This window comes from Oryctolagus cuniculus, chromosome 8 (genome assembly GCF_964237555.1).
Source record: "Oryctolagus cuniculus chromosome 8, mOryCun1.1, whole genome shotgun sequence".
NCBI lineage: Eukaryota > Metazoa > Chordata > Mammalia > Lagomorpha > Leporidae > Oryctolagus > Oryctolagus cuniculus.
Genome location: NC_091439.1, coordinates 32,585,364 through 32,611,851, shown reverse-complemented (window position 1 = coordinate 32,611,851; position 26,488 = coordinate 32,585,364). Strand labels below are relative to the sequence as shown.

Below are 26,488 nucleotides of genomic sequence, written 5' to 3'. Positions count from 1 at the left end.
CCATTTCTTGGTATCCTCTTCTATTTCTTTCTTTAAGGTTTTGCAATTTTCATCGTAGAGATCTTTAACGTCCTTGGTTAAGTTTATTCCAAGGTATTTGATTGTTTTTGTAGCTATTGTGAATGGGATTGATCTTAGAAGTTCTTCCTCAGCCATGGCATTGTCTGTGTATACAAAGGCTGTTGATTTTTGTGCATTGCTACTTTGCCAAAATCTTCTATGAGTTCCAATAGTCTCCTAGTAGAGTTCTTTGGGTCCCCTAAATAAAGAATCATGTCATCTGCAAAGAGGGATAGTTTGAGTTCTTCCTTCCCAATTTGTATCCCTTTAATTTCTTTTTCTTGCCTAATAGCTCTGGCTAAAACTTCGAGAACTATATTGAATAGCACTGCTTACAGTGGGCATCCCTGTCTGGTACCAGATCTCAGTGGAAATGCTTCCAACTTTTCCCCATTCAATAGGATGTTGGCTGTGAGTTTTTCATAGATTCCTTTGATTGTATTGAGGAATGTTCCTTCCAAACCCAGTTTGCTTAGAGTTTTCATCATGAACGGGTGTTGTATTTTATCAAATGCTTTCTTGGCCTCTATTGAGATAATCATATGGTTTTTCTTCTGCAGTCTGTTAATGTGGTGCATCACATTGATTGTCTTGCGCACATTAAACCATCCCTGCATACCAGGGATAAATCCCATTTGGTCTGGATGAATGATCTTTCTGATGTGTTGCTGCATTCTATTGGCGAGAACTTTATTGAGGATTTTTGCATCTATGTTCATCAGGGATATTGGTCTGTAATTCTCTTTCAGTGCTGCGTCTTTTTCCAGCTTAGGAATTAAGGTGATGCTGGCTTCATAGAAAGAATTTGGGAGGATTCCCTCTTCTTCGATTGTTCTGAATAGTTTGAGAAGAATTGGAGTCAGTTCCTCTTTAAATGTCTGGTAGAATTCAGCAGTGAATCCATCTGGTCCTGGGCTTTTCTTTGTTGGGAGGGCCTTTATTACTGTTTCAATTTCTGTCTCAGTTATGGTTCTATTTAGGTTTTCTATGTCTTCCTGGTTCAATTTAGGTAGGTTGAATGTGTCCAGAAATCTATCCATTTCTAATAGGTTTCCCTGTTTGCTGGCATACAAGTCCTTGTAGTAATTTCTGATGATTCTTTTCATTTCTGTGGTTTCTGTTGTTACATTTCCTTTTTCATCTCTGATTTTATTGATTTGGGTCTTTTCTCTTCTTTTTTTAGTTAGTTGGGGCAATGGGGTGCCAATTTTGTTTATTTTTTCAAAAAACCAGCTCCTCGTTTGGCTGATTTTTTGTAATGTTTTTCTTGATTCAATCCTGTTGATTTCTTCTCTGATTTTAATTATTTCTCTTCTCCTACTAGATTTGGGTCTGGTTTGCTGTAGGTTTTCTAGATCCTTGAGGTGAATTGAAAGCTCATCTATTTGGGGCCTTTCTAATTTCTTGATGTAGACACCTATTGATATAAACTTTCCTTTTAACACTGCTTTTGCTGCATCCCATAAGTTTTGGTATGTTGTGCTGTTATCCTCATTTACTTCCAGAAAATTTTTGATTTCTCTTTTAATTTCTTCTATGGCCCATTGTTCATTCAGGAGCATGTTGGTCAATCTCCATGTGTTTGCGTATGCTCTAGGGATTCCTGAGTTGCTAATTTCCAACTTCATTCCTTTATGGTCTGAGAAGCTGCATGGTATGATTCTAATGCTTTTGAATTTGCTGAGACTTGCTTTATGGCCTAGTATGTGGTCAATCCTAGAGAAGGTTCCATGTACTGCTGAGAAGAATGTAAAATCTTTAGCTGTAGGATTGAAAGTTCTGTAGATATCTGTTAGATCCATTTGGGCTATAGTGTCGTTTAAATCTACTGTATCCTTGTTGATCTTCTGTCCTATTGATCTGTCTATTTCTGAGAGTGGAGTATTGAAGTCCCCCAGTACTATTGTATTGGGGTCTAAGTCTCCCTTTAAGTCCGTTAACAAATCTTTTAGATAAACTGGTGCCCTGTAGTTAGGTGCATATACATTGATAATTGTTATATCTTCCTGTTGTATTGATCCCTTAATCATTATATAGTGCCCCTCTTTGTCTCTCTTAACAGTTTTTGTGGTAAAGTTTATGTTTGATATTAAGATGGCTACGCCCGCTCTTTTTTCATTTCTGTTGGCATGGTATATCTTTTTCCAGCCTTTCACTTTCAGTCTGTATGGATCTTTGTTGGAAAGATGTGTTTCTTGTAAGCAGCAAATAGATGGCTTTTGTTCCTTAGCCCAATCAGCCAATCGGTGTCTTTTAACTGGAGAGTTCAGGCCATTAACGTTCAATGTGACTAATGAAAAGTGGTAATTTTGCCCTGCCATTTGCCAAAGATAAGTTCTAATATATGCTTTGAATTCCCTGTGATCTTTTATTGTGAGGTTTCCTTCCTTTATCTTATTTCATATTGATGACTGCGTTTCCGTGTTTCTGTGTGTAACACATCTTTAAGCATCTTTTGCAGGGCTGGGCAAGTGGCGACAAATTCTTTCAATTTCTGTTTGCTATGCTTCTTTCACCTTCATTCACAAATGATAGCTTGGCAGGATATAATATTCTGGGCTGGCAGTTTTTCTCTCTTAGTACCTGGGCTATATCTCGCCATTCCCTCCTAGCTTGTAGAGTTTCTGATGAGAAGTCAGCTGTGAGTCTGATTGGAGATCCTCTGAGAGTAATCTGACGTTTCTCTCTTGCACATTTTAGGATCTTTTCTTTATGTTTCACTGTGGAGAGTTTAATTACAATGTGTCGTGGTGAGGATCTCTTTTGGTCATGTTTATTAGGGGTTCTGTGAGCTTCCTGTACTAGGATTTCTCTGTCCTTCTCCAAACCTGGGAAATTTTCTGCTAATATCTCACTAAAAAGGCCTTCTAATCCTTTCTCCCTCTCCATGCCTTCAGGAACTCCTAGAACCCGAATGTTGGGTTTTTTAATAGTATCCTGAAGATTCCTGAGAATATGTTTTAGATTTCTAATTTCCTCTTCTTTTCTTTGGTCTGACTGTATCCTTTCCTGTTCTCTGTCTTCTAAGTCCGATATTCTCTCTTCTGCTTCACCCATTCTGTTTGTAAGGCTCTCTATTGTGTTTTTCATTTGATCTATTGAATTCTTCACTTCATTACTATCACAGTTTCCTGTTGTACTAGTTGTTTCATTTCATTTTGATTCCTCCTTAATATTTGATTTTCACAAGAGAGATTTTCTATCTTGTCCATTAAGGATTTCTGTAGTTCAAGAATTTGTTTTTGAGAACTTCTTAATGTTCTTATCAATTTTTTGAGATCTACTTCTTGCATTTCTTCTAACTCATCATCTTCATAATCTTGAATTGGGGTGTCTTTTTCATTTGAGGGCATCATGGTGACTTCCTTGTTTTTATTACCTCGGTTTTTGTGTTTGTTATTTTGCATATTGGAGATATTTGGTTTCTTCACTGTGGTGCTTTTTCTTGCTATACTATGACTCTAGATTAAGTGGACTATCTGTTTTTGATGGAGCCTTAGGGCTTGAGATGGGTGTGGCCTGAGAGCTCTGTTTGGTGTGCCAAAGGTGACACTCCCAGGTTATGCGTGGTAAATTTCTCTCTCTCTCTCTTTCTTTTTTTGATTCAAAAGGGAAGTAATTCCGCACAGCTGAATGAAGTTGGAGGTAGTTAGCAGGCAAATGATATACCCACAGGAGCCAGAGATAAGAAGCTCTTTCCAAGGACCACACAGGGAATCTGTTCAGCCCTCAGAGTGGGCTCAACTTCTCCTTCAGTCTCCCACTGGGTTGCCAAAGTTACGGAATTGTAGCGTCTCTGGAGAGTACTCACGTGAATTCCGTGAGTTCTCTCCCCCACCGTCTCTTTTTTCACAGTCTCAGTTCAGTAGCACCACAAATTTACTAGGTCCTAATCTCCTGTTAATTCGCCCCGCCCAGAGTCAGGTTTTTCTGCTAGGCTCAGGGCCGGTGCAGATGTGAGGTCGCTCTGCTTATGACGTATGTCCAAGATGGTGCCTGCTCTTTGTCTTGCTTGCCCTTGAGAGGTGAGCGGAGAGAGAGAAACCCGTGTCCGTACCAGTCACTTTTTTTTTTCTCTCTTTCTCTTCCAGTTAGCCTGGTGAAATTCCCCCCCCCCCGGGGGTTGTTCCCTCTAGTCTCCTCTTTCCGCTTGCCTGCCGGTGTCTCGGGCTATTGAGGTTCGGCTCACCTCGCGTTCCAGCGCTGGTGTGTTGAGTCTGCCGCTGGTGTCCCGAACTGTGGGCTCCCACGCTCTCCACGCAGGTCTGCTGTGAATCACGCATTCCAGAAGAGTTTCTTCTGCTGTTTCCTCCCCTACTCTTCCTTGAACCTGCAGTATCTCCACTTTTATTAAACTATCTCTCCCCGGACTATCAGTGTGCTCCCTTCCTATTCCGCCATCTTGCCTCCTCCCCCCAAACTCCTTCTATGAAGTCAGCACCACCTTAATTGCTAACGCACAAAAAGATACAAAAAAGAAAGAATAACAAACCAATATCTCTGATAATCATATATTCAGAAACCTTCAGTAAAAATCTAGTGAAAATTAGACATTTAAACACATAGAACAGAATAGAACCTGGAGAAACCAAACCACACATCTACAACCAACTTATCTTTGAGAAAGGAGTAAAATTCAATCCCTGGACCGCAAGGACAGTCTACTAAAGAAATAGTGCTGGGGAAGTAAGATATGCATGTTCAGAAATATAAAACTGAACCCATACTTTACATCTTACACAAAAATCCACTGAAAATGGATCAAAGACTTAAATCTAAGACTTAACACCATTGAATTACTAGAGAACACTGGGGAAACCTGAAAGATATTGCATAGGTAATGATGGCTTGGAAAAGACCCCAGAAGCACAGGCAATCAAAGCCAAATTTGACAAATTGAATTGCCTCAAGCTGAGAACCTTCTGGTTGTAAAACAAACACTCAGCAAAGTGTCTGTCCCTCTCTTCTCTTTCTCTCTTTCTGCATATATGAATCTTTGCTTCTCAGATGATTAAAATAAAGACCTGAAAAGTCACATAAGATAAAATCTAATTCACTTCAGATTCAGTAATCACTTTTTAAATGCAACACCAAAGGAACATTCCATGAAAGAAAAAAAAATCATAAGCTGGACCTTAAAATGTGTACTTTACATAAGATACTTTGAATAGAATGAAAAGCGAGCCAGACACTGAAACTATTTGCAAATTATATTTCAGATAAAGGATTGTCATGTAAGATATTCAAACAACTTTTAAAACTCAAAGATAAGAATGCCAACAGTATGTTTAAGAACCAGTTCAAAGACCATAGAAGATACCTCAGCAAATAGGATATTCAGAAGTCAAAAAAACATGATAAGATGCTCTTCCCTATGTCATCAAGGACTTACAAATTAAAACAACAATGATACATGACTATACACTATTCAAATGGCCAAATTTGGAACACTGACAACACCATACGCTGATGACAAAGTGGAGCAACAGGAACACTCATTCATTGTTGGTAGGAACACAAAATGCTAAAACCTTACAGGAAACTATTTGGCAGTCTCTTGATAAAGTAGGCATACACTTAACTATGCAAGCTGACAACTGTGCTCTTTGGTATAAACCCAAAGTAGTTGAAATCTAATGTCCATCCCAATATCCACACATAGATGCTTTTATATATATATTTGGAAAGAGTTTGGAAACAACTAAGAAGTTGAATAGTTCTTGAATGATTAAATAGAGTGTAGTGCATACCCTCAATGTAACATTATTCAGTACTTAACAGAAAGAAACCTGCAAGTCTTGAATATACATGGAGTAACTTTAAATGAATATTAGTAATTGAAATACGCCAATCTGAAAAGGCAACATGCCTTAATAATTTGAACTATAATGACATTTTTGAAAAGATAAAACTATGGAGAGTATAAAAAGGCCAGTGGTTGCCATGACATAAGGAGAAAGGATGAATGAAAAAGCAGAATACAGTGAATTTTCAGGACTGTGAAACTACTCTGTAAAATTCATTAATGGAACATGGATAAATGTCATTACATAATTGTCAGAATATTTAAATACACAACGCCGAGAGTGAACCCTAAATAAGCTGTGGACATAGAGTGTTTGTGCTGTGTCAACGAATGTTGATCACTTGTAACGCAGGGACCACCTAACTGGAGGATATTGATAATGAGATAGGACATGCATCTGTGGGGACAGGGGTGATACAGGAAACCTCTGTGCCTTCTACTCAGTTTCTCTGCGAACACAAAAATGCCCTAAAAATAACGTGTTTAATTTTTCCTCACTTTCAACAAAACAATCATAAAACACACAAAGGCATGGGAGTAAACAAAGCAGATATGCTAGACAGCCAGGGCCAGCCTTATGGGTACATGACCTGTGTGCTCTCTCAGAGCCCTGCATTCAGAAAGGATCTTGCTTGATTGCATGATCTGCTGTCTTGAAGTTTAAAATTTTGTGTCAGGATTTTCATTTTTCTCTTAATCTGTAACTTATATAATCAGTCTTGTGGACAGGAAATTCTCCCAAATCAGTGTGCCAGTCAGAGATGTTTATTGTTAAGAGTATTATGTAGTGCAATGTGGAGCTATTTCTGAAAAGCTGTGTTCAAAAGTCTTAATTTTCTTTCCAACAAAAATTTGAACATAACTGAATATGATATGCAATTTCGTTTTTCACTTAAGTAGATGCCATGACATTTTAATTTCATTGAATATTCTGAGACTATATAATTTTAGATGAGCACTTGCTGTTATATAGCCATATCCATGTTTATTTTCGTCAGTATTCTATCCTGAAGCATTCAGTTTCTAAACTTTTCCAATTAGAAACAGCTCTGGGTAGGGGAATATCATTTTTTTTACCTATAAATTGAATTGTTAGGATTGTTTATATAGTATAATACAACTTCCTTTGCATGAATGTTTAATATTAATGAACCTATTTTAGGAAAGAATCATCAAAATACACATGAAGGAGCTATATTTGTTGAAAAGGTAAATAACTGATAGTTATTTTCTAATTACCCAGTTCATAGAAAAGTAGTTTTACAAAAGAAGCTGTGTGATTCTATGCACTTACAGAATGAATCATATCTAATTTAATTAATATTGGACTTTAGCATCTTAAATTCACTACTCTAAATTATGTTTTCTTTTATTGTTTTTCCTTCTTATGTTTCATTCATGGATAGATATTCGTGTCTCTCATTTTCTCCCTAGAAAAACAGTGCTACACTCATGAAAATGTATTTTTGCCTATAGTTTATCTCTTATTGCTTAACATTTATAAAAATTGGTGAATGAGCATCTCTTTGAATATTTATATATTTATACATATATGTATAAATGGTCAAGGTATAAAAGAATATATATATATATTTCTTTTATTTAGAGTGAGAAGAGTTCAAGAGGAAAGGAAAATCTACATTTTTATGACTACTCACATTTGTTGTTCCACAAAACTCCAAGTAAATTTAAACACTATGTAATACACCAATAATACTTGAATGCATCTAAACATCACAAGAAGTTGACATTTTTTTGCTCTCTTCTAAATTTACACATTTAAAGCAACTATTAAAATGTTTTTTAGGTTACTTAACTTTTTAAAACAATTATTTGTTTATTGGGGGCAGCGAGTCCCATCTGCAGGTTTAGTCACTAACTGGCTACCATGGCTTGGGGACTAGTCCAGGCCAAAACCAGGAACCAAGGACTCAGTTGAAAGCTCCCACATGGGTGGCAGGGACTCAAGCACTTGAACCTTCAACTCCTGCTTCCTATAAAGCTGAAATTGGGAAGAGAGCAAGGACTTGAATGCAGATACTCTGATATGGGATACAGTCCCCGAGGATCATATCAATCACCATGCCAAATGTGCTCCCTAATTTGCTTAATTTATATATCTGACAAATATGTTGTTCCTGTAATACTTTTGTGAAATGATAGCATTTTTTAAATTCTACTACTTATAATATACAACTATACATTACTCTTTTCATTTTCTTTAATACTCAGTGAGGAACTAACTATCAAAATCTTAATTATTATTGGAAATAGTAAAAGGACCATATTGAGCTACAGTGGAGTCTGAGGCAAAAAAGGAAATTTATTAATACTGACCTTAACTTTACTTAATGTCTTGATAGCTGATATGTTGATAGTTTTTTTTTTGTATTTTATATTTGATTTGAATTGTTCACATTAATTTCGATTTTCAAAATATTTACCATAATATTATTTGTTTAAATTGCGGAGTTACTGCATCTGGGATAATCTTTCACCCACTCTCTGATATTCCAAGTGATTTCATCATTTTCTCTAGTAAACCATACCTACTTTGATATCACATTTTGCAATTTGTCTTGATGGGTTAAGGACTACAGATTTGTAAAATATTTTCCACAAAAGAATCAGGAATGTGAGAATAATTTTTGTGTGAGATAATGAACTACTAGTAGAAGAGTTGAGGTCTGCAAGAAATCCAATAAAAATGTGTATGAGGGGTAGAATTATGGCTGAATAAAGTAAAACAACAAATGAGCCAGTAAAGAAATATTCTAAGGTGAGAATTTGAAGATTTCAAATTGAGAAGAAATTATTGGTTATTCACTACAATGTTAAGGATCTTGTTTTGCCCCAGTGAGGTGAAAACTTAGGTAGTTATTTTAGATTAAGATGTGAAAGAATGGTTAAGAATAAACAAAATGACTTGGGAATTTCCAATGCTTTGTCAACTTTTTCAATTATTTCCTCCCATGATTCTTCATGAACACAGTACATAGACTCTTTCCCTATTGACTATTGTGACTTAAATCTGCTGAGTCTGAGTTTCTCCCTGTTTCCTGGAATATTCTAAAAATATATAATATATATTATATATTCTAATATATAAATAGTGAATACATATTATAAATATATATATTTATGTATATATATAAATTTTAACTTGGGATAAGTTGCTTATTCCTGCCAATATCAGCTATATCTCTATTGTTAGACTAAAATTGTCTGCACTGATGTACCTTTTTAACAGTGGCCTGTAGTATGACTGAGGTATTTAGAAGGTAAATGAGACATGGAATAATTGGCATGCCCTTTTGTATTTAACTAACTATACTGACATTTCTTTTAAATGAAAATTTATAGTATCAGGTACTCTCTTTATTTCCCTCCTTTAGATGAGAAGCTTTTTTCATACTCATAGTATCAAGAGATGTAAATATCTTTCAGTTTCTGTGTTTTCACTTTCTTAAATTGTCATTTACTTTGAACCAGTGCCCAAGGTCAAGACATTGGTAATTTGTCTTCACTGCATGGAAATCACACATAGCTTTTCTCTGAACTCGTTCCCCTGTTCCCCTCCCCCCACACACTGGTTGCCAGGATTTAGATTTCAGGGCACTAGAAATATGCAGTACTATCTCCTAAAATAAGTTGCTAAAAGAATGAACATGTAATTCTGTGGTCAACTAAAACATATTCCAAGAACAACTGTATCCTTGGGAATGTTTTATTACTTAAAATTATATTATTAAAATGAAATTAATATTCCCAGAGATAATTTCAATTTATTTATACTTTTAAATGTATATGCCATACAAGTTTGGATGATTAAATCTCAAAGTACTCTGGACAGAGATTTCTGTCTTTGAAATGTTACTAGGGTTAAGGAATGTATGTTTAGTTTAGAAAATAAAATTAGTAATTAGTACCTTGACCTTTATAATACTACAATTATGTATAATCTGAATTAAACAGAAATGTTGTCAACAATATAGAAGTCTTCAAATTGGAATTTATTTTCTTTGAAAAATACCTGTTGGCTGTCTGTATCTTCAAATTTATTTGCTTCATTTTGTGTCATATAAATTTATCAAGTTTATCATCTCAGTTATATAATCCGTTCTCCAGAGTCCTGAGAGGATGGATATATAAATGTGGGGCGATAGTTGTCAAATGTTTAATTATCAGGTTCATTTGACCTGTCTTGTTGATTAAGCTTCTTCTCTCTTCCTTATCATTACATGTTTCTCCCTAATTATCTGTGCATTTAAATATATGCTATACCTAGGTCATGGGGACACAGGTGGTCATTACATTTCTAGATTCTCAACATCATGCTTTTAAAAAAATATTTTCTTTCCATTTCTTCCAGTTTTCACAGCTCATAATAACAGACACTTTTTGTGCTCATTCCAAAAAAATGTCAGAGACCATTAAATGCAATGTGTAAACTAACTGGTAACCTGCTTGGTGTCAGAATCAACGTTCTTATCAATGATCATACGAACAATTAACTATGTTCTTACAAATTAAAATATACCTGCTATTAGTTTTATTAATCTCCAATATTATACAATCAATATTTGGCTTTTAAAAATAAAAGAAGTTATAAGATATCCACAGCTCTTATATTTACAACAGAATCACAATTTCCAAAGTATCCATTTTTCCATTTTAATACAGTAGAATGACAAGCTCATGATAAAAGTAAATATTTTTGACAGGAAAAGAAATATGACTTCAGGCTGTCCATGGTGGAATGAATATATAAAAGACTTCCATCATGGCTGTTAAATGTGAAATGGCATTTTCAGATATAGAGCTCCACAAAGGTTTTGTGAGCTCTGTAATGTAACCTATAAGAAAGAATTTTGAATATTTTCTAGATAAAGAAATGTTTGAGGAGGTAGATATGTTTACTCTGATTTGAACATTATGCAACGTATGCAGGGATTACAGACTACCCTATAAATTTTTAGAAATTAAAATGAATAGTACATTACCTAGTTCCATGTTTTTCATGTGTTTGAGGATGACAATTACTAAGAAACTAGCTAACTTTTAAAATTAAAATGCCTAATAGTAAGGATAATTTTACATTAATAACAATATTAGGTATGTTTTCTCATCTGAAAATATATATCCTTTGGGCAAATATAATTCACTGATAGTATCATTGTCCCAGTGTGTGTTAATTATATTATTTCTCATTTTGCCTTTAATTTTAACATTTGACTTTTCGTTAAATTCATAAGCCTGCCTCCATTTCTTTATATGATAAATAATTTTACAAAAGTTTTGAGTACTTACTACCTAAAGGTTGCTGTATAGCACTCAAGTTTTATTGAGTAACACAAACTAGGTTTTGTAATGCTTGTCATGTACACTTGTCATAAACTTATTATCTTTGGGAAAGTTATGATGAGGACAATGTAATAGTTTTCTATAATCATCATATATCTTAATAAAATGATGTCATTTTTGTAAATTTATCATTCACCCAAATATATTGAGATTATGATCTACAGTTTTTTTTAAAAAAAAAAAAACTAATGAAATACCTATAATTTCAGTCTTCACAGATGTCTAAAATTCTCTGGAACTTACATGGATTAAGGCATTAAAACTCACCTCAAATTACTTTTTCGTTTTTCTTTGATTCTTTTTTTAAAATTTTATTTATTTATTTGAGAGGTAGAGTTACAGACAGTGAGAGGGAGAAACAGAGAGAAAGGTCTTCCTTCCTTTGGTTCAATCCGCAGTTGGCCGTAAGGGCCAGAGCTGCGCAGATCCTAAGCCAGGAGCCAGTAGCTTCTTCATGGTCTCCCACATGGGTGCAGGGGCCCAAGGACTTGGGCCATCTTCTACTGCTTTCCCAGGCCACAGCAGAAAGCTGGATTGGAAGACGAGCAGCCGGGACTGGAACTGGCACCCATATGGGAAGCCAGTGCTGCAAGCGGAGGATTAACCTACTATGCCACGGCACCGGCCCCTCCTTGATTCTTTATAGTTAATTTTCTGTGCAATTTTTTTCCTTCTATCTCCTCTTTGCTATTTTGCATTTCTTTCCCAGAATATCTTATCTAACCTTAAGACTTTAACCCCAGTTATGTGTGAACAATCTCATTTTTGATATCTACAAGTATCTTATCTGCAAAGAGATCATTTTACAGATGCCCATTTAAAATCTCCACTTAAGGGTCTTCAAACACACATAAAATACTGAATTCATCAACCTCTTTCTAAATTGCTTTTGTTGCACATTTGTTTTTAAATGAAGTTAATATCTTCAAAGTCACCCCAGGTTGCAGATTGTCAAATTAATATTTTCCCCTCAAATTCTGTCTGCAGTCTATATCTTCAGTATTATTCAATTAAAACCATTCTTCCTGATTCTGAAATTTTCTATGAAAATTCAAGTAATCGTTTCTAAGCTTTATAATGTCTCTTTACTATTTTCCCAGTTTTCTGTTTCAGTGAGTCTAATACTCAGGTGTAAAAAAAATCTCCATAAAGCATAGATTAAATCAAGCTTTTTTTTTGCCCTTTTATACACGCGATGCCTTTTATTTTGAATAAACAGTGTGAAAACTTTTTTAGTAGTTGCTGTCTACCAATCTTTTTTTTTTTGACTTTGCTTTATTTCACTCTCTCATGTATGACTTTTGCTGCCTCACATATGACTCATGTACTCACAACATTGCCCCCAAAACTATAACTTCCCAAAATTTTCATATGCTTCAAAGCAAGATTCAAGTACTTCTCTAAGAATGCTGTCCATAAGATTGAAGGTAATACTCTTCTCTCCTGAATTCTTATGATTTTTCTGCTAGCTTCTATGACACATTTTTAAAATTTTAATTCATAGTTATTTTAAGTAATTTCTCTTCAAAATATTATATTTGTTTGTATATGGCTGACTCACCTCATATAATTATAGCACACATTACAGGGCATAATGAACCTTTTCAAAATTAACTATACATACATTTATATATATATATATATATATATATTCCTCAAACTGGAAACATTATATAATTAAATTACCTTGTAGGAGATCACATGCATCATTATCCTTATTTAAAATTAAATAATAGTGTCTGATAATACTAACTGATAGAATTAAAAAGGAGAGAACCATCCAACATGGGAAACGGGATACAGAGCAGACTCATAGAATGGCAGAAGTCCTAAACAGCCTCTGGCCTCAGAATCAGCCCTTAAGGCATTCGGGTATGGCTGAAGAGCCCATGAGAGTATTTTAGGCATGGAAAGCCAAGACACTGGCAAAAAAAAGACAAATGACCTAAATGAAAGATTTCTGTGAGTGAGATCCCAGTGGAAAGAGTGGGCCATCAAAGAAGGAGGTACCTTTCTCTGAAGGGAAGAGAGAACTTCCACTTTGACTATGACCTTGTCTGAATAAGATCGAAGTTTGCGAACTCAAAAGGCTTCCATAGCCTTGGCAACTCATGACAAGAGCCTAGGGTGATTACTGAGGCCATAAACAAGAGTGTCAATTTGCTAAGTCAACAACAGGAGTCACTGTGCATTTATTTCCCATGTAGGATCTCTGTCCTTAATGTGTTGCACAATGTGAATTGATGCTATAACAAGTACTCAAACAGTACTTTACACTTTGTGTTTCTGTGTGGGTGCAAACTATTGAAATCTTTACTTAATATATACTAAACTGATATTCTATATATATACAGAGAATTGAAAATGAATCTTGATGTGAATGGAATGGGAGAGGGAGCAGGAGATGGGAGGGTTGTGGGTGGGAGGGAATTTATGGTGGGGGGAAGCCACTATAATCCAAAAACTGTACTTTGGAAATTTATATTTATTAAGTAAAAGTTAAAAAATAATAAAAATAAGGAAAGAAAAGAAGAACATTAAGTAATAAAATTGGTTAATCTATTGCAGATGTGAAAATTCCATTTTTTGAATTAGAATAAGTCAAAGATGAGTGATGCTTTCCAAATATAATCATCACATCTATCCTTAAAATAGGCACAGAAAAAATAGTCAGTCGCATTTTATTTACATTAATGAAAAATAGTAATATACTTGGCCACAAAATAACTAATTATTATAACAAATCCACATTACTGGTAATGTCCTTGGGAAAAGGTCAATAAGATCTTATTTTTCAAAGCACAAAAATATTAAATTCTTCTTCCATAATATCACTAATTGCATGAATATATATATTGATTTTCTCTATAATATATTATAAATAAAATAATACTATATGATTTATATAGTGTATATAAAATACTACTTATAAATCTTGAATATAAATAAAACATATTGTCTCTGTCACAACCTGGTACACAGACTAACAATCAGTATTGAGAAGATATTTGTATCTGGAAATCACCTATGAAAGTGCTATAAAATTGCAATTTTTAAGTGGGGGCAGAAAGTAAAAACAGCTCTCATTCACAGATGGAACAATTTCCTAACAGGTTTCATGACAATTTACAAGTGTGATTTGTGAAAGTCACACAAAATATGGTTAGAGATCATAGAAGATACCAGCTTACTATTATTAATTATTGAATATCTATCAATTGCCCTAAATGACAGTGACATATAATCAATGAAATCCAATATTTAGGTACCCAAATAGCAACAAGGAGACATGGTGACAAGTAATTATTAAAGAACCATGTTATCAGTGAAATCTTTGAAATAGCTAGATCACATGGCTCTAGCAATAATGATCAGCATCCACATCAACTCACCTCTCTTAACAAAGTGTTGTCAAGAAATCATGTTGTATTTCTCTGGTTGAGTCAATCTTCTTTTTTTGCTGTTTAACTGTTAAACAATTTTCCAATAGCTTCTCCCCCTTCCTTCCTGTCAGTTGAGTCCTTAATTCCATTTTAAGAAGTGAATAGAATCAATCAGAGAGAACTTTCAATCAGAGAGATATTTTCAGAAGTTCAATCAATTGCAATCATCAATTTTCTAGCATCTACATCCATCTACTCTGTTTTCTTGCCTCCTCCAATGGAAAAATCACCTGCACTTCTATAAAGGCCAACCTTTCTACAAATTTAGTATGTCTCACACTCTGTTCAAGACTATTTCCCAGCTGGCGCCGCGGCTCACTAGGCTAATCCTCCGCCTAGTGGCGCCGGTTCACCGGGTTCTAGTCCCGGTCAGGGCGCCGGATTCTGTCCCGGTTGCCCCTCTTCCAAGCCAGCTCTCTGCTGTGGCCAGGGAATGCAGTGGAGGATGGCCCAAGTACTTGGGCCCTGCACCCCATGGGAGACCAGGAGAAGTACCTGGCTCCTGCCATTGGATCAGCACGGTGCGCTGGCCGTGGCAGCCATTGGAGGGTGAACCAACGGCAAAGGAAGACCTTTCTCTCTGTCTCTCTCTCTCACTGTCCACTCTGCCTCTCAAAAAAAAAAGTCTATTTCCCTTGTCCACTTCCATTCTCTCTCTCACTTATATTTTTAATGGATAATTCTTATTAATTTGCAAAAATTCCTTTGTATGGTCTGTTCTTCTGCTTCACATAATTTCTCCCTACCTTCTAATCCAATATGTCTTTACTGATCATCTAACATTAGGCTCAGGGTTATCAAAATTTTGGAGTTTGAAAAGAACCTGTAAATAAATATTGAAATTGATAACTAACTCAAAATTATTTTGAAATAAAAATTGATATTACTATTGCATGAACAAAATTACCATTTTACTAATATATTGCAAAATGAAATTTGAGTAAATAACTTGATACTCACTTAAGGAAATTATTAGCTATAACAAATATAAAATGTACAAGCACACTCACTTACCCCTGTTTTCTATGGATCCGTATGTACATAGGTAATGGCTGCCACAGAGTTGAGTAAGTGTTGGAGAAGAGAAATGTGTGATAGCACAAACATAGCATTTCTACATACCACCATACATTAAAGGGGGTCATGGGGCCAGCACTGTGGTGTAGTGGGTAAAGCCACAGTCTGCAGTGCCAGCATCCCATATGGGTGCTGGTTCAAGAGCCATCTGTTCCACTCCCGATCCAGCTCTCTGCTATGGCCTGGGAAAACAATGGACGATGGCTCAAGTCCTTGGGCCCCTGCACCTGCGTGGGAGACCCGGAGGAACTCCGGGCTCCTGGCTTTGGCTCAGCTAAGCTCCGGCCTTTGCAGCCACTTGGGGAGGGAAGCAGTGGATTGAAGATCTCTCTCTCTCTCTCTCTCTCTCTCTCTGCCTCTCTCTGCCTCTGCCTCTCTGTAACTTTGCCCTTCAAATAAATAAATTTATTTTTATAAAGGGGGTCATATCTTTCCACAGTTACTATACCTTTTGTTTTTCAATTTTATATCCAAAGATTCTCATTCTCTGATTGAATAATTAAATTTTTGAATACAATTTAAACATATTATAGAATAATTCTGCAGCATTCAAAATAGGGAATCAAGTAAAGAGTTCAGCAGCAGATGAACAGTTACAGAATTTTTTTTTTAATTTTTTTTTTTTTTTTTTTGACAGGCAGAGTGGACAGTGAGACAGAGACAGAGAGAAAGGTCTTCCTTTGCCGTTGGTTTACCCTCCAATGGCCGCCGCGGCCGGCGCACCATGCTGATCCGATGGCAGGAGCCAGGTACTTATCCTGGTCTCCCATGGGGTGCAGGGCCCAAGCACCTGGGCCATCCTCCACGGCACTCCCTAGCCACAGCAGAGAGCTGGCCTGGAAGAGGGGCAACCGGGACAGAATCTGGTGCCCCGACCGGGGCTAGAACCCGGTGTGCCAGCGCCGCAGGCGGAGGATTAGCCTAGTGAGCTGCAGCGCCGGCCAGTTACAGAAATTTTAGTAAATATACATCTTTCTTTTTCTGCAACAGAAAAAGAAGGAAACCCTGTACAAATGTGTGGAGTCTGTAACAGTTAGTCTTGTATAAGTTTTGTGCAAAATGATGATTACACAGGGCCTGCAATTGGGGTGTTGATAATGGATACAAAACTATATGGAAAAATAAGTTCAAGGGATCTAGTGTACAACATGTTTACTTTAGATAAGAATGTGAAATATTAAAAAATGTAATACAGTAAAATGTAAGATCACAGTATTTTTGCCACACAGAAAATTGACAACTAGATGAAAAAATACACATATTAATATCAATAATATGTTACACAAGATAAATACACACATTTTTGTATTAATTCAAAGAAGCCAATATCATTTGTGGAAAGTCTAATTATTGAAAATATTCTTGCTGTCATACTGTTGCAAGGGTCATTCAGTTATATCCAACTGGGAAAAACCATGCTTGTAAAATAAGTGTACTTTTAAAGTAAATACTGCTTAGGGGTCTGGAGCTGTGGCTCACTTGGTTAATCCTCCGCCTGTGGCACCAGCATCCCATATGGGCGCCAAGTTCTAGTCCTGGTTGCTCCTCATCCAGTCCAGCTATCTGCTGTGGCCCGGGAAGGCCCCTGCACCCACTTGGGAGACCAAGAAGAAGCACCTGGCTCCTGGCTTCGGATCGGCATAGCTCTGGCCATTGCAGCCATTTGAGGGGTGAACCAATGGAAGGAAGACCTTTCTCTCTCTCTCTCTCTCACTGTCTATATCTGTCAAAAAAAAAAAAATAAATACTTCCTAAACATATTTAATACTAAGAACACTGTTGGTCTATGAATGTTTTATATCAAAGAAGTCATATCAACTAGCATGCTAGGCACAGGAAAATTTGACTGTATGTATTTTGTGTCTTTCCCCTCACCTTTTCAAGTAAATTCATTGCAAAATGTATAACATCAGATTTTTGTCTGATAAGTGAAATAGAAACTACATATAAAAGTACGTTGTAAAGCAGATAATTCTGCAACATGTAAGCAACTAAGTATAGTCTGATGTATCTATATTCCTCATTCACATAATTGGTAGTGCATTAATATTAGAAATATGGTTTCTCTGAAAACAGGTGCTCCTGAGCTGAGATTCAACCAGCTTCAAGCTGACGGAAAAGATGAATGCCAAGAGATAAGAAACAGGTCACACTACTCGTCACATAGTGCAGGCATTTCTCTGGCATTAACAACTTTAAGAAATCAGAACAGTTGACTTTACAAAAACTAGCTATTTTAAATAAAAATTGGTTACTAAGTTCTACAATTTAAAGTGACCATAAGGTTATGAGCTATCTATTAATTAGCAGTGTCAGTTAATTGCAATTTTCATTCATGTAGAGACAAGACAATGGAGGACAAAGTGTCTTCTTTATAACCCATAGATCCTAATTATGCAATCATAAGATTACAAAATTTGTAGACAGTTATGTGGCTTCTGAGAATAGTCAACTCTTTAATTAATTAGACAAAAAAAAAATAAAAGTTAATGTACTTATATAATTTTTGCTTGTTTTGTTTTTGAGATTAGAATATTATCACCATATTATTATTCCTTTTCCTTATTACTTAGTGTTTTTGATTCAGTCTTTCAAAATAGAGAATTATATTATAATAATTATTTTTATATTCAAATCTTTAAAATTTCTGAATAGTTTTGCATTTACAAAACAGAAATTGTGAAGCAGTACAGAGTTCTCATATACTGCACTCATCGTCCCCCATTGTATTTTTTTTTTTTTGACAGGCAGAGTGGACAGTGAGAGAGAGTGACAGAGAGAAAGGTCTTCCTTTGCCGTTGGTTCACCCTCCAATGGCCGCCGCAGCCAGCGCGCTGTGGCCGGCTCACCGTGCCTATCTGAAAGCAGGAGCCAGGTGCTTCTCCTGGTCTCCCATGGGGTGCAAGGCCCAAGCACCTGGGCCATCCTCCACTGCACTCCTGGGCACAGCAGAGAGCTGGCCTGGAAGAGGGGCAACCGGGACAGAATCCGGCGCCCCGACCGGGACTAGAACCTGGTGTGCCGGCGCCGCAAGGTGGAGGATTAGCCTAGTGAGCCATGGCACCGGCGTCCCCCATTGTTAACTTCTCACATCGGTATATTTGTCACGATCTACAAACCACACCCACTTGCCCTTATTATTAACAGCTTATATTAGCACAATTAATGAGGCACACTCACCTGATCGTCCCCTAGTATTTACCCAAATTTCCTCTATGCTTCCCACCCATCCCACCCTCTAGTAATCACCTTTTTGTCCAGATTTAGTTTTTCTTTTTAGCTCCAACATACGCAGAAATGCATGCAGTATTTGTCTGTCTTTATCAGACTTATTCACTGAACATTATGTCCTCCAGTTCCATCTATTTTACTGCAGATGTCAGATGTCATTCTTCTTATGGCTAAGTAGGATACTATTGTGTATATAAACCACATTGTCAGTATCCATTCATCAGATGATGTACACTTCAATTGATTCCACATCTCAGATATTTTGAACAGTGTTTCAATGAACATGGTGGAGTGGGTATTATTTGCTGCAATCATTTCCTGTTGTTTGAGTGTGTACCCAGTAGTGAAATTGTTGGATAACATGACAGTTCTATTTCTAGTTTTTAAAGAAATCTCCAAACTCTTTTCTCTAGTGGATATACTAATTTACGTTCAAACAGTGTATAAGGGTTCCTCTGCGAGCTTAATCTTATATTTATTTATATAAACTTACATTGTACTATGGTAGTAATCAACTTCCTATTAAAAGAACACACAATCTTCAAACCTCAAAGATTGAATTTTGGTTTCTATTTTCTCTTTTGTTCAAACAAATAATAGGATCAATCTTACAATGTTTTGCCTAAGTAGAAGTCAATATCAAAATTTTGTGTAATTTATTTTACAGGGTTTATAAGACGCTATGGACACCAATGAAAAAATATCAAATCAGGTAATTTTGGCATTTTTAATAAAATCACAAATTCAAGTATATTTGTTCAAATAGAAATAATTTTAATAGGTAGTAAATGTTTTCATATGGAGTCTTTTAAATACTATACTGAGAAAAAATAATGTTTGAAATAAATTTGAACATGACAGTTAAAAGGATAGAGAACCAAGTCTAGGTATTAATCCTTGCTTTACTTTTTCTTTGCTGTGCAAACTTACACATATTATTTCACTTCTATGTGCTTCAATTACTCATCAATTACATGGGAATGAGAAGAGAATTTCACTGTTAACGTTGTTTTGATGAATAAAGGAATTAACTATACAGTGTTGAAAGTATGCCTTACATGAGCTGCCAAGGCTATGGAAGCCTCTTGAATTCGCCAATTCCCATCTTATTAAGACAAGGCCATTGTCAAAGTAGAAGTTCTCTCCTCCTTTCAGAGAGGTACCTCCTTCTTTGATGACCCACTGGGATCTCACTCACAGAGATCTTTCATTTAGGTCATTTTTTTTTTTCCCACAGTGTCTTGGCTTTGCATGCCTAAAATACTCTCATGGGCTCTTTAGCCATATCTGAATGCCTTAAGGGCTGGTTCTGAAGCCAGAGTGCTGTTTAGGACATCTGCCATTCTATGAGTCTGCTATGTATCCCGCTTCCCATGTTGGATTGTTCTCTCATTTTAATTCGATCAGTTAGCTTTAGCAGACACTAGTCTTATTTATGTGATCCCTTTGACACTTAATCCTATCATTATGATCAATTATGAACTGAAATTGATCACTTTGACTAATGAGATGGCATTGGTACATGCCACCTTGATGTGATTGAATTGGAATCCCCTGGCACGTTTCTAAGTCTACCATTAGGGGTAAGTCCATTTGAGTATGTGCCAAACTATACATCTCCTCCCTCTCTTATTCCCACTCTTATATTTAACAGAAATCACTTTTCAGTTAAATTTAAAGACCTAAGAATAATTGTGTATTAATTAAAGAGTTCAACCAATGGTATTCAGTATAACAAAAAAATACTAAAAGGAATAAAGTAGTAAGTTGTTCCTCAACAGTCAGGACAAGGGTTGTTCAAGTCATTGTTTCTCATAGTGTCCATTTTGCTTCAACAGGTTTCCTTTTATGTGCTCATTTAGTTGTCACCAATCAAGGAGAACATATGATATTTGTCCCTTTGGGACTGGCTTATTTCACTGACCATGATGTTTTCCAGGTTCCTCCATTTTGTAGCAAATGACAGGATTTCATTTTTTTTTTTACTGCTGTTTAGTATTCTATAGTGTACATATCCCATATTTTCTTTATCCAGTCTTCTGCTGATGGGCATTTAAGCTGATTCCAGGTCTTAGCTATTGTGAATTGAGCTGCAATAAACATTAATGTGCAGACAGCTCTTTTATTTGCCAATTTCACTTCCTTTGGGTTAATGCCAAGGAGTGGAATGGCTGGGTTGTATGGTACAGGTTTCTGAGGAATCTCCAGACTGACTTCCATAGTGGCTTTACCAGTTTGCATTCCCACCAACAGTGGGTTAGTGTCCCTTTTTCCCCACATCCTCGCCAGCATCTATTGTTGGTAGATTTCTGTATGTGAGTTATTCTAACCAGGGTGAGGTGAAACCTCATTGTGGTTTTGATTGGCATTTCCCTGATTGTTAGTGATCCTGAATATTTTTTCATGTGTCTGTTGGCCATTTGTTTATCCTCTTTTGAAAACTGTCTATTTAGATCCTTGGCCCATCGCTTCTTGACATTATAAATAAGAGTGTCAATTGTTAAATCAACAACAGGAGTCACTGTACACTTATTTCCCATGTAGGATTTCTGTCCCTAATGTGTTGTACAAGTGAATTAATGCTATAACTAGTATTCAAACAGTACTTTATACTTTATGTTTCTGTGTGGGTAAAAACTGTTGAAATCTTTACTTATTATATACTAAAATGATCTTTGGTATATAAGATAAATGAAAATGAATCTTTTTTTAATGTCTTTTCTTTTCTTTTCTCTTTTTTCTTTACAGGCAGAGTGGACAGTGACAGAGAGAGACACAGACAGAGAGAAAGGTCTTCCTTTTGCCGTTGGTTTACCCTCCATTGGCCGCCAGGGCCGGTGCACCACGCTCATCCGATGGCAGGAGCCAGGTGCTTCTCCTGGTCTCCCATGGTGTGCAGGGCCCAAGCACTTGGGCCATCCTCCACTGCCTTCCCAGGCCACAGCAGAGAGCTGGCCTGGAAGAGGGGCAACCGGGACAGAATCCGGCGTCCCGACCGGGACTAGAACCTGGTGTGCCGGCGCTGCAAGGCGGAGGATTAGCCTATTGAGCCACGGCGCCGGGCTGAAAATGAATCTTGATGTGAATGGGATGGGAGAGGGAGTGGGAAATGAGATGGTTGTGGGTTGGAGGGAGGTTATGGGAGGAAAAAGCCACTCTAATCCAAAAGTTGTACTTTGAAAATGTATATTTATTAAGTAAAACTTTATTTTTTTTTTTTTTTTTGGGAAAGGAAGAGTGGACAGTAAGAGAGAGAGACAGAGAGAAAGGTCTTCCTTTTTCTGTAGGTTCACCCCACAATGGCAGCTATGGCCAGTGCACTGCACTGATCCAAAGCCAGGAGCCAGGTTCTTCTCCTGGTCTCCCATGCAGGTGCAGGGCCCAAAGACTTGGGCCATCCTCCACTGCACTCCCGGGCCACAGCAGAGAGCTGGACTGGAAGAGGAGCAACCGGGACAGAATCCGGCGCCCTGACCAGGACTAGAACCCGGGGTGCAGGTGCCGCAGGCAGAGGATTAGCCTATTGAGCCGTGACTCTGGCTCCTCATTTAATTTTTAAGCTAATTATAAAATAAAAATAATTTTATTTCTTGTATATATGAAAATGCAGATACTTTGACTATATTAACTAAAATAATATTTAGATCTCGTTCCACATCAGGTAACCCCATGATGTCCTAATAAACTAACCAAAAGACAATTAAAATATGTTGACAAAAGGTTAGGTTTCTATATTTTTGTTCAATTATGCATATTTCTGTTAATTACTTATCTTCAGATGATCATCTAAAATTGTGCCTGATACATGTCTGCTTAGTATACTATTTTATTTATACACATTTTTATTCTCCTGACATCTTGGTCTCTTGTATTGCTTCCCTATATTAGCATTTAATCCAGACTTGTATTATAGTAAATGTCCATTTTCAACAGATCATTTTATTCTTAAATGAGAGCTACACTGCCTCTTTTTTGTAGAATTATTGCATCTTTTTGCTGTAACTTGATTATGTTTAGATAATTCTCTCCAATTTGATGTGACAGTTATATAAATTGTTTTTCCACTCAAACCCTAAAGTATGCCAAGAAATTATGAAGTGCCAAGAATAATTGACAACACACAGAGCCAAATACCACTAGCTTCAATAAAACAGAATTTGTAAATTCATTGTAAGCAACTGTCAAAGATTTTTTTCTTCTGCTCTGTGAATCCCGATTCATAATTTTCCTTAAGCAGCACATGAATTCAGCTTATACAGAACTATTTCCTCCAAGGTGTCCTTGTGGAAATGTGTTCCAAATGGCATTTAATCACAGGTGCCAAGAATGAAACCATACTGAGCTCTATATGCAGATAGTAAATCATCCACTAATGAGCTATCACAGGTTTTCCTACCTAAATAGTTTGGCAAATGATAATTTAACTAGAAAAAGTATGGGAAAAAGGCTTATTTTAATACAAGATTATAGATGAATGGAACCAATCATATTAGAAATTAAGGAAAAAATTAGTATCCTCACTTTACCATCTACTTTATAATAGATATTTTGCTGTTTTTAACCAATAGAGAAGTGGTATTTTATTTTTTACTCATGATCTGAAATATGTCTTTAAAAATATGGCTTATTTTATTTAAACATGTTACCATAAATCACACTAAACTATAAAGGATAATAAAGTAAAAATGTATCTTTCTGTGTATATGCACAAACACATATATAAAATTTTATACCTATAAATAAAAATAGATGGTAGATTTTATATATGTACACAATCACACTGTATACAACCATAGTCCCATAACACCGCAACATATCTCTTAGACAGTATTCCTGTCATTAATCAAAACATGATTATAAATTCTTTATACACACAAAAGTGTGTATACATATGATCTTTGCTATAGAGACACAGTTGGATATATAAACACTTCTCGACTAAAGTCATATCTCAAGAAACCTATCATAAGTTGTAAGTATTCTAAGTCAAAAATTCATTTAATACGCATAGCCTAACAAAAGCCATAGCTCTACTTAGCCTACTTGAAACTAATTCAGAAACCTTTTGTTAACCTATAGTTGGGTAAATTAACCTAACATAAAGACCATTTTATAACACAATGTAGAATATCTCATATAATTTATTGAACACCTGTATTTAATTTTCCTAGCAACAGAGTGCATTACAGAGAATCTGTTGTTTAACCTCATGAACATGTGACTGCCTAGGGACTCCTGCTCCCCGTTTTTGCCCATCATGGAAAGATGATATCTTACAACACATACTGCTAACCTGGCAGAAGATAAAAGCTCAAAATTTTAAGTACAGTATCTACTGAATGTTTATCACTTTCGCACCCTCACAGCCTCAAAAAATCCTAAGTTGAACGATCATAAACCAAAGAGCTGTAAACACACATATGTATATGTTATGTGCATGTGAGTGAGTATTTGTATGTATCTCTGTGTGCCTCTTTCCTGGATATTTGGGTAATTTGAAATTTCAGAAAAGTGCTTGCTGTGGTGTCAGCATCCCATATGGGCACCGAGTTCTAGTCCCGGTTGCTCCTCTTCCAGTCCAGCTCTCTGCTGTGGCCCGGGAAGGCAGTGGAGGATGGCCCAGGTGCTTGGGCCCTGCACTCACAAGGGAGACCAGGGGGAGGTGCCTGGCTCCTGGCTTCGGATTGGCACAGCGTGCCAGCCGTGGCAGCTATTTGAGGGGTGAACTAATGGAAGGAAGACCTTTCTCTCTGTCTCTCTCTCGCACTGTCTAGCTCTCCCTGTCAAAATAAAAAAAAAATGCCCTTAAAATACATTTCATCAAGACAACAGTACAATAAAATATATTTTAAAATTTATATCACAAGGAGGAAATAAGTATTTCTATTACTACAAACAAAGGATGATGTCTTATAAGCTCCCAGATTCAAAGAATGATTTGCAAAAATCCTTCTTATTTCAAACAATGTCTTTTTCATTTTCATTATCTATTAATTTCTATTACTATTTAAATAAGTATAAGCTACTACACAGTATAATTAATATATAAGATTTTAGCAACTTTGATTCTACTGATTAGTAGTGCTCTTTGATACCAATAATCTTCAGTTTTTATACTTTCCATAGAGGGCTAATTAGTTTTAAAGAGAGTTTAATTTTAAAAACTCGTAATTTCTAAAGAATTGTGAGATAGGCTGGCACCATGGCTCACTAGGCTCATCCTCCGCCTGTGGCACCGGCACACTGGTTTCTAGTCCTGGTCGGGGCGCCGGATTCTGTCCCGGTTGCCCCTCTTCCAGGCCAGCTCTCTGCTGTGGCCCGGGAGTGCAGTGGAGGATGGCCCAAGTCCTTGGGCCTTGCACCCCATGGGAGACCAGGAGAAGCACCTGGCTCTCGCCTTGGATAGGCGCAGTGCGCTGGCCGCAGCACGCTGGCTGCGGCGGCCATTGGAGGGTGAACCAACGGTAAAAGGAAGACATTTCTCTCTGTCTCTCTCTCTCACTGTCCACTCTGCCTGTCAAAAAAAAAAAAAAAAAAAAAAAAAGAATTGTGAGACAAATGTTTAAGTGGCCTATACATAATGGATTCATGGTTTGTCATTATAGTAAATACATTTTCAGCGTGTCTTGTCTTGTTATTTTCAAATATGTATTCATTTAAAGGCTGAGTTACAGACAGAGACAGAGAGACGGAATGCCAGAGAGAGAGAACGTCCATCCTCTGGTTTACTCTCCAGATAGCTACAACAGCCAAAGTTAGGCCAGACGGAAGCAAGGAGCTTCTTCCTGGTCTCCCAAGTGGGTGCAGGGGCCCCAGCACTTGGGCCATCTTTACTGTTCTTCCCACTCCATTAACAGAGATCTGGGTCAGAATTAGAGCAGCTGGGACTCAAATAGTCTCTCATAAGGGATGTTGGCACTTCAGGCAACAGCTTAACCCACTGAAACACAACACAGCCCTGGTACCTGCTGTCTACATTTATAAAAATATATATTTATAAATATAGATATTTTAACAATAAAGCAATTATTATTAATTACATATAATTAAGCAATATTTTAAAATTTATTTTAAATTTTATTTAATTATACAAGTTATAAGTTTCATACATGCAGATTTAGGAACATAGTAATACTTCATACTCTACAGTCCATCCAACCCATGCTCCAAATCTTTCATCCTCTCTTTCCAATTACCACTCTTTTTTTTAATTTATTTTTAATTTTTTATTTCTTATTTTTTACAGGCAGAGTGGACAGAGAGAGAGAGAGACAGAGAGAAAGGTCTTCCTTTTGCCGTTGGTTCACCCTCCAATGGCCACCGTGGCCAGCGCACTGCGGCCGGCGCACCGCGCTGATCTGAAGGCAGGAGCCAGGTACTTATCCTGGTCTCCCGTGGGATGCAGGACCCAAGCACTTGGGCCATCCTCCACTGCACTCCAGGGCCACAGCAGAGAGCTGGCCTGGAAGAGGGGCAACCAGGAGAGAATCAGGCGCCCCGACCGGGA

At 36.7% G+C, this 26,488-nt stretch overlaps 1 long non-coding RNA gene across 1 annotated transcript in view; it reads left to right on the top strand.

Moving 5' to 3' along the window:
* Window positions 1-23,494, top strand: part of LOC138843380 (uncharacterized) — a 34,164-nt gene extending 10,670 nt beyond the window's left edge. The window contains exons 2-3 of the long non-coding RNA XR_011378039.1: window positions 19,649-19,693; window positions 21,730-23,494. This is a non-coding gene — a long non-coding RNA (uncharacterized lncRNA). The remainder of the gene's footprint in view (window positions 1-19,648; window positions 19,694-21,729) is intronic.
* The last annotated feature ends 2,994 nt before the right edge of the window (window positions 23,495-26,488 follow it).